The sequence below is a fragment of the Phocoena phocoena genome, chromosome 11 (genome assembly GCF_963924675.1).
Source record: "Phocoena phocoena chromosome 11, mPhoPho1.1, whole genome shotgun sequence".
In the NCBI taxonomy this organism is placed as follows: domain Eukaryota; kingdom Metazoa; phylum Chordata; class Mammalia; order Artiodactyla; family Phocoenidae; genus Phocoena; species Phocoena phocoena.
The window spans coordinates 64257116-64266458 of record NC_089229.1 but is presented as its reverse complement, the minus strand read 5'-3'; the positions used below and the strand labels follow the sequence as shown (position 1 = coordinate 64266458).

At 39.4% G+C, this 9343-nt stretch overlaps 1 pseudogene; it reads right to left on the bottom strand.

Annotated features, from left to right (window-relative positions):
- Positions 1-3093: 3093 nt before the first annotated feature.
- LOC136131399 (olfactory receptor 8S1-like) lies at positions 3094-4023 on the bottom strand (annotated as a pseudogene).
- Between the last annotated feature and the right edge of the window lie 5320 nt (positions 4024-9343).

Here is a 9343-nt window from a genome sequence, read left to right as displayed (position 1 = left end):
AAAGTCCCTGAACTTCATTCTGAACCTTAAGGTCAAAAATCAAGAAATGTTTTTTAGATGTTGTGTTGTATAAGCTGTTTATATATGTTGAATATTAATCCCTTGTCAGTCATACCATTTTCAAACACTTTTTCCCCAGCAACCTGATTTAAAAATGTGCAGAAGAACTAAATAGACATTTTTTCAAAGAAGACATGCAGATGGCCAACAGGCACATGAAAAGATGCTTGACATCACTAATCATCAGGGAAATGCAAATCAAAACCATAATGAGATATCACCTCACACCTCACACCTGTCAGAATGGCTATCATCAAAAAGTCTACAGATAAACGCTGGCGAGGATGTGTAGAAAAGGGAACCCTTGTTTGTGGAAATGTAAATTGGCACAACCAATTACTGTGGAAACCAGTATGGGGGTTTCTCAAAAAAACTAAAAATAGAACTACCATATGACCCAGCAGTTCCACTCCTGAGTATACAGCCCAAAAAAACAAAAACACTAATTTGAAAAGATACATGCACCCTAATGTTCATAGCGGCATTATTTACAATTGCCAAGACATGAAAATAACTTGTGTCCATCAACAGATGAATGGATAAAGAAGATGTGTTTCACACACACATACACACACACACACACACAATATGGAATACTAAGCCATAAAAAAGAACAAGATTTTGCCATTTGTAGCAACATGGATGGACTTGGAGGGCATTATGCTAAGTGAAATAACTGAGACAGAGAAAGACAAATACTGTACGGTATTACTTATATGTGGAATCTAAAAAATATAACAACAAAAAAGCAGACTCAGAGAACAAACTAGCGGTTACCAGTGGGGGGGAGGGGTAACAAAGGTGGGGGAGTGGGAGATGCAACTATTAGGTGTATGATAGGCTCAAGGATATATTGTACAACACAGGGAATATAGCCAATATTTTGTAATAACTGTAAATGGTAAGTAACCTTTAAAAATTGTATAAAATTAAAAATTTAAAAATCAAGAAATGAAATAATTGTCTTGACAAAAGAAGACACTGTGGTGTTGGCATTCCTCTTTCTCTCGTACTTGCTTAATTTTAGCAACTTTCCCTTACTGAAAGGCTGATTAGCACAGTGTCCATGGTCTCAGGCAATGGATCTTAAGAGTGGCAATTACATATGATGAGCAGTAATGACGGACAGATGGCTCACTTCATTGTGCGTGTCTTAGCACAATCACGAATTCTACATATCCTCACTTCCCTGATATTTGTTGCCTACAAATCAATCTCCCAGCTCCAATTTCAAAACCAATCATTTTTCTTTGAAAAAAACAGAGACTGACTGCAAATAACCTGATTAAAGAGAGAAAACACATTTTCGGAAAAAAGGATAGTTCACAAAATAGAAGAGGAAGGGCAGCATAGTGATTACTGTCTTTTCCCAAATCGTAACTAAATATCTAAATCTAAATACTTTGCATTTCACCAAAGTTCTGTTGCTTGAACCTCACCTTTGGCATTAGTGGTATTAATTACCATTCTTTGTAAGCAACTGAATCCAATAGCAAATATAATTATAGAAAGTATTTGCGAGCCTCATAGACTTAATGGAAGCAGCACTACAGTGATTGAGAGTGTGGACTTGATTCAAACGGCATGGGTTAAAATTCCAGCTCCACCATTTCCTTGCTATGAATCGCTGGACAGCATACAAACATCCTGAGTCTCATTTCCTCATCAGTAAAGGAAAGCTAACAATAAACCTATCCCATGTATCTGTTGAGATAACTATGTAGGATAATAAAATGTACTATATTAGTTTTCTGTTGCTGCCATAACAAATTACCACAAACTTAGTGGCTTCAAATGACACAAATACATTTTCTGATAGTTCTTTAGGTCAGAAATATGGGTGCACGCAACTGACTTTTTGCCCTGGGTCACACAAGGCCAAAGTCAAGTCAGTAGGTCTTACCTGGAGGATCTAGGAGAGACACCATTCAGGTTGTTGGCAGAATTCAGTTCCATGAATTCCATGGACTAAAGTTCCTATTTCTTTGCTGGCTCTTGGCTGGGGGTTGTTTTCAGCTTCTAGAGGCCACCCACAACCTCTGGCTCATGGACCCACACCAGCAATGGTGGGTTGAGTCTTTCTCATGCTTATATTATCTCTGACCTTCCCTTTCTGCCTCATCATAACTGCCTACAGCTGGAGAAGTTTCCCTGCTTTTAAGGATTCATGTGATTAGATCGAGCCCACCTGGATAATCTATACTACTCGACCCCTTTTAAGGTCTATAACCTTATTCATCTGCCCAGCCCCTTTTGTCACATAACATATTCACAAGTTCCAGGGATTAGGAGATCATCTTCAGGAGGCCATCCTGTCTATCCCAGGAACTTAGCACACTTTGTGACATGAGTTAAGAAATGTAACAAATTAGCTGTTATTACCATATCTATTAAAAATACGACCTCATTAAGGACAATTGCCAGGGGAACAGGGTTTCATGGTCTCTTTAGGCACTATGCTCAGATTGACTTTATTCTCAATGATGGTTTTTTTGTTGCCGTTGTTGTTGTTTCTTCCTGCTCAATATCTGAATTTCCTAGAGAAGGATTCTAAATAACCTCACTTGGGTCTTCGTTTCACACCTTGCCTCAATGCACTGTCGGGAGAAAGGGGAGAATGGTTAGTCTATCGTGGGTTATAGGATCACCTCACTTTATGGACGTGTAAATTTGAGAAAATCCGTCTTCCTGTGGACTTGAAGTGTAATTATATGAAGAAGCATGAAGAAGTAATAAGCAACAATAGCAACAGATGTCCACATAATGTGAATAATAAATCAACATTTTAACAAAATGATCCCTTGAAAAAGAGGGTTATCTGATTCATTTCTCCTTTTCCAAATAAGACTGAACCTGAATCATCCTAAGGTAAGAGTTTCCTGTCCTTTTCAGAAGTATTTCCAAGGAAATAAATGCCACTATGTTCCCTGTAACATCTGGCAGCATGGACAACCAAGAAACTCTCCTTAAAGTCCATTGTTTGATCAGGTGGCGCAATAGTTCAGCTCCTCTTTCATTATCATTTTGTGTACACTACAAGAGAGAATGAAAATATTTTCTAAACATTCTTCCCATAGCTGCCTTCACCTCTTTGTTCTGAAGGCTAGAGAAGAGGGGATTCAGCATGGGAGTGATCACACTGTACTGAAAGGAGAGGAACATCTCCAGAGTGGAGCCTGAGGTTGGCAAGAAATAGCTGAGGAAACCTGAGCCATAGAACAGGATCACTGCAGTGAGGTGAGAAGAGCAGGTAGAGAAGGCCTTGCTTCTGCCTGAGGTGGAGCTGATGCTCAGGATGGTGGAGACAATGTGGTCATAGGAAGAAACAATCATAATGAAGGTTCCAAAGAGATGCAAGACAGAAGAGCAGAGCAGGAGTGTGAAACTGGTGGAGGTATCAAAGCAAGAAAGATGGAAGACAGCTCGCAGCTGAAGTGGGGAAGAGTTTGGTCCTCACAGTAGTCTAAATTGACAGCCAGAAGGATGTTGATGAGAGCATCAACAAAGGCCAGGCCCCAGGAGCCCCACACCAGCCCAATACAGAGCTGGTTGTCCATCACCTGGCCACAGAGCAGAGGGGAGCTGATGGCTACATAGTGGTCATAGGCCATCACAGCCAGCAGACATGCCTCAGTGCCCCTGGTGGTAAACACAAAGAAGGCCTGAGCCAGGCAGCTGTCTACAGAGATGGTTTTACTTTCAGAAAGTACATTTTCCAGCATCTTGGGGACTGTGACAGATGAGTGGCAAAGGTCCAGAAAGGAGAGTCATCTCAAAAAGAAGCACATGGGTATGTGGAGGTGAAAATCAGCCCTAATCATCAGCAGCATTAAGAAATTTCCCATCAGAGTGAGGAGGTAAATCAGAAGGAACAGCACGAAGAGTACAGCCTGAGTATGGGGGTCAATAGATAGTCCAAGGGGAATGAACTCACTGACAAGCACTGTAGTTTTTCATTGCCATATAGAGGAGAGTTCTCTCTGGAAAACAAAGAAGATCCATCAAAAGTCCTTTAATGCCTTTCAGTTACCCCAGCACCTAGATCTTACTCTGCATAAATGTTTTTTCATTACTGTCTCACAATCCACATTCAGATATTTAAAAGCTCACTTCCTGGTCATCATCGTACCACTGATGTTTTAAATCAACTATATTACTATTTTTTATTATAATCTGATTTTGAGCTAGAGTATTTTTATGTGGTTCAGAGTGATACATTTGAAAAGGAAAGTTTGCTGATATTAGAGAAATATGGAGGAAAAAAATTAGGAGTGAATTACTTGAGAAATAGAGCATTAAATCTAGATGGAAAGGACTTAGGTAGGAGCAGAGGCACTTTGTCTATTCTGTGTCAAGGAGGGAAGGTCAAGAGTGCAAGGAGTTAAGGGAATTTACATTTGATTGCTTCCATTTGTTTTCAATAAAGTGTAAACGACTTCATCGGTTATGCATGTGTATGTCTGTGAGCATGCACACAAGAAACTATAAAAGCATGATAATGATAAAATTAAGTGTTCAGTCATGGGAATAGAGGCCAAGGTGAAGTATAAGAAACCACTAGGGGGTAGGAGGACAATATGACATGAAGGGATTTAGAGACTGAATGTGGAATTAGACTGCTTTGGAGTTTTCTTGTTTTAAATTTCTCTCGTTTTATTTAGTGGCATCATGTTATCATTTAATTTTAAAATACATTAATACAATTATAATAAATTTTTAAAAAACTGGTAGCCTAGACTATCATGCCCAGTGATATTTTAGGTGGGATTTTGTAGGCAATGCTATGATTACAATGAGTCATAAGAAGCTGTTCCCAGTAATAGAGCAATGCTCTGGGTAGATACACCAGGCTCACTCTAAAACCAATATATCCAATAATATATGTAGTCACCGCATGTGATGTCTTAGCCATTCTGGCAGGTTTTAAGGTCCCACATGGTCATCTAAACTCTATCCTCACACTTTAAGACTTGTGTATATATTCCCACACTATCTTGATATTCTAGACTTCACCTGAGTCTCAATATAACTATTCAATACTCTGGCCTCAATCTAGAGGCCCATCCTGGCCTTTGATGTTCTAATTCAACACTAGTTCATTTAATTCATCATTGAAGACTCAGAAACCTATCCTTTTGTCCAGTCATTGACTAAATAGCTGAGTTTCCAAGCCCAGGTGAGGAATAAAACCCAATTACCTGAATTCTCAGTGGTACACTGGTTTGTAGCACTTTCAGATCCAGTAAGTGATAAAACTGTTTAGCTTGTGAAGTCAACATTGAGAATACCACTGTAAGGAAGAAATAGAAAATCATATTGAAAGTTAACATTTATGTTGGATTCAATACTAATAACGTAAAGTGATAAACTGTGGACAATATCTGGACATTTATTTACAGCAATTTGGCATCAGGATAAAGGAGATACTTTCTTAAATTCTTCCTCTTTCACTCTTGTGTATAGCAGCATTGTTCATGGGGGCTCCCAGGGCTCATCCTGAGATCACCCCAGAACAAAGCAACTTGGAAGGGAACTCAAGTAAGGGTTCACCGTAGCCAGGGATGAGGCTTGTTTTTGTATGATTTCAGAGCCAACACACACTGGCAAATGCTACCAAATATTTAAAGAAGAATTAATACCAATCCTTTTTAAACACTTCCAAATAATAGAAGAGGGAACACTTTCAAGTTCATTTTATGAGTCCGTTACCCTGATTCCAAAGCCAAACAGAGGCACCACAAGAAAAGAAAATTATAGGCCAAGATCCCTGATGAACATAGACGTAAATATCCTCAACAAAATATTAGCAAATTGAATTCAACAGTACACTAAAAGGATTATTCACCATGGTCAAGTGGATTTATTCCTGGGATGCATGGATGGCTCAACACACACAAATCAATTAATCTGATACACCACATTAACAGAATGAAGGATGAAAACCACATGATAATTTCAATGGATGCAGAAAAAGCATTTGACAAAATTCAACATCATTTATGATAAAAATTCTCAGCAAAGTGTTGAGGGAACATACCTCAACATAATAAAGACCATATATGACAAACCCACAGCTAACATCACACTCAGTGGTGAAAAACTGAAAACTATCCCTCTAAGATCAGAACAAGACAAGGATGCCCACTCTTGCCAATCTTACTCAATACAGTATTAGAAGTCCTAGCCAGAGCAGTTAGGCAAGAAAAAGAAATAAAAAGGCATCCATCCAGACAGTATGGTACTGGCACAAAAACAGAAAGATAGATCAATGGAACAGGATAGAAAGCCCAGAGATAAACCCACACACATATGGACACCTTATCTTTGATAAAGGTGGCAGGAATGTACAGGGGAGAAAACACAGCCTCTTCAATAAGTGGTGCTGGGAAAACTGGACAGGTACATGTAAAAGTATGAGATTAGATCACTCCCTAACACCATACACAAAAATAAGCTCAAAATGGATTAAAGGGGCTTCCCTGGTGGCGCAGTGGTTGAGAGTCCACCTGCCGATGCAGGGGACATGGGTTCGTGCCCCGGTCCGGGAAGATCCCACATGCCGCGGAGCAGCTGGGCCCGTGAGCCATGGCTGCTGAGCCTGCGCATCCGGAGCCTGTGCTCCGCAGCGGGAGAGGCTGCAGCTGTAGGAGGCCCGCGTACCGCAAAAAAAAAAAAATGGATTAAAGACCTAAATGTAAGGCCAGAAACTATCAAACTCTTAGAGGAAAACATAGGCAGAACACTCTATGACATAAATCACAGCAAGATCCTTTCTGACCCACCTCCTAGAGTAATGGAAATAAAAACAAAAATAAACAAATGGGACCTAATGAAACTTCAAAGCTTTTGCACAGCAAAGGAAACCATAATCAAGACCAAAAGACAACCCTCAGAATGGGAGAAAACATTTGCAAATGAAGCAACTGACAAAGGATTAATCTCCAAAATTTACAAGCAGCTCATGCAGCTCAATAAAAAAAAAACAAACAACCCCATCCAAAAATGGGCAGAAGACCTAAATAGACATTTCTCCAAAGAAGATATACAGAATGCCAACAAACACATGAAAGAATGCTCAACATCATTAATCATTAGAGAAATGCAAATCAAAACGACAATGAGATATCATCTCACACCAGTCAGAATGGCCATCATCAAAAAATCTAGAAACAATAAATGCTGGAGAGGGTGTGGAGAAAAGGGGACACTCTTGCACTGCTGGTGGGAATGTGAATTGGTTCAGCCACTATGGAGAACAGTATGGAGGTTCCTTAAAAAACTACAAATAGAATTACCATATGACCCAGCAATCCCACTACTGGGCATATACCCTGAGAAAACCAAAATTCAAAAAGAGTCATGTACCAAAATGTTCATTGCAGCTCTACTTACAATAGCCCGGAGATGGAAACAACCTAAGCGCCCATCATCGGATGAATGGATAAAGAAGATGTGGCACATATACACAATGGAATATTACTCAGCCTTAAAAAAGAAGTGAAATTGAGCTATTTGTAATGAGATGGATAGACCTAGAGTCTCTCATACAGAGTGAAGTAAGTCAGAAAGAAAAAGACAAATACCGTATGCTAACACATATATATGGAACTTAAGGGAAAAAAATGTCATGAAGAACCTAGGGGTAAGACAGGAATAAAGACACAGACCTACTGGAGAACGGACTTGAGGATATGGGGAGGGGGAAGGGTGAGTTTTGACAGGGCGAGAGAGAGTCATGGACATATACACACTAACAAACGTAGTAAGGTAGATAGCTAGTGGGAAGCAGCTGCAAGGCACAGGGATATTAGCTCGGTGCTTTGTGACAGCCTGGAGGGGTGGGATGGGGAGAGTGGGAGGGAGGGAGACGCAAGAGGGAAGACATATGGGAACATATGTATATGTATAGCTGATTCACTTTGTTATAAAGCAGAAACTAACACACCATTGTAAAGCAATTATACCCCAATAAAGATGTTTAAAAAAAAAAAAACTCCTACTACTTAATAAAAAAATATAATTTAAAAATGAGCAAAAGTCTTGATCAAACAGTTCATATAAAATACATGAATGCCTACTAAATACCTGAAATAGTATTCAACATCATTAGCCATCAGGGAAATGCCAACTAAAATCACATGGATATTTCACCAGAAATCCACAAAAAGGGCTAAAATTAGAAAGGGTGACTACACCAAATATTGGTGAGATGTGGAACAACCAGAACTCACAAACAGTGTTAGTAGAACTATCAAATGATATAACCCTTTTGGAAAAAAATCTGACAGTTTCTTATAAAACTTATGCCTACTGTGACCCAATAATTCCAACGCTAGATATCCCCAGGAGAAATAAAAATAATTATGTACAAAGGGCTTTTACAATAATGTTTATAGTAGCTTTATTCCTAATAGTCCCAAACTGGAAACAACCCAACAGAATGGATAGGCAAATGGTGATACATTCATACAATGGTGTATTACTCAACAATAAAAAGACAATAGGGCTTGCCTCGTGGTACAGTGGTTGGGAGTCCACCTGCTGGTGCAGGGGACACGGGTTCAAGCCCTGGTCTGGGAAGATCTCACACAGGGCGGAACAACTGAGCCTCTGTGCCACAACTACTGAGCATGCGCTCTAGAGCCCGCGAGCCACAACTACTGAGCTCAAGTGCCACATCTACAGAAGCCCACACTCCTAGAGCCCGTGCTCTGTAACAAGAGAAGCCACAGCAATAAGAAGCCCGCACACCCACCACGACGAAGGGTAGCCCCCACTCACCACAACTAGAGAAAGCCCACAGGCAGCAATGAAGACCCAATGCAGTCAAAAATAAATAAATTAAATAAATAAAAAAATTTAAAGACCCTATATAAAAATAAATTAAAAAAATTAAAAGACAATAAATTACTGACACATGAACAACATGGATGAATCTCAAAAACATGCTGAATGAAAGAATCTTGACACAAAATCATGCATACTATATGATTCTCTTTATATAGTGTTTTGCAACAGGCAAAACTAATGTATAGTGGAAAAAGCAGAACAGTGGTTAACAAGTGGAGAAGTGGGGAAAAGAATTGATTGGAAAGGGACAGGAGGTAGATTGCTTGGGTGTTGGTAATGCTCTATATTTGAATAGGGATTTGGGTTACACAAAAGTTTGAATTTATCAAAATTTACTGAATGACACTCTTACTATTTCAGCATGTAGAATTACCTCAAAAGAAAAACAGAAGGTGTAGTCAAATCTTGAACTCTAGTTGATGATATGAAGGCT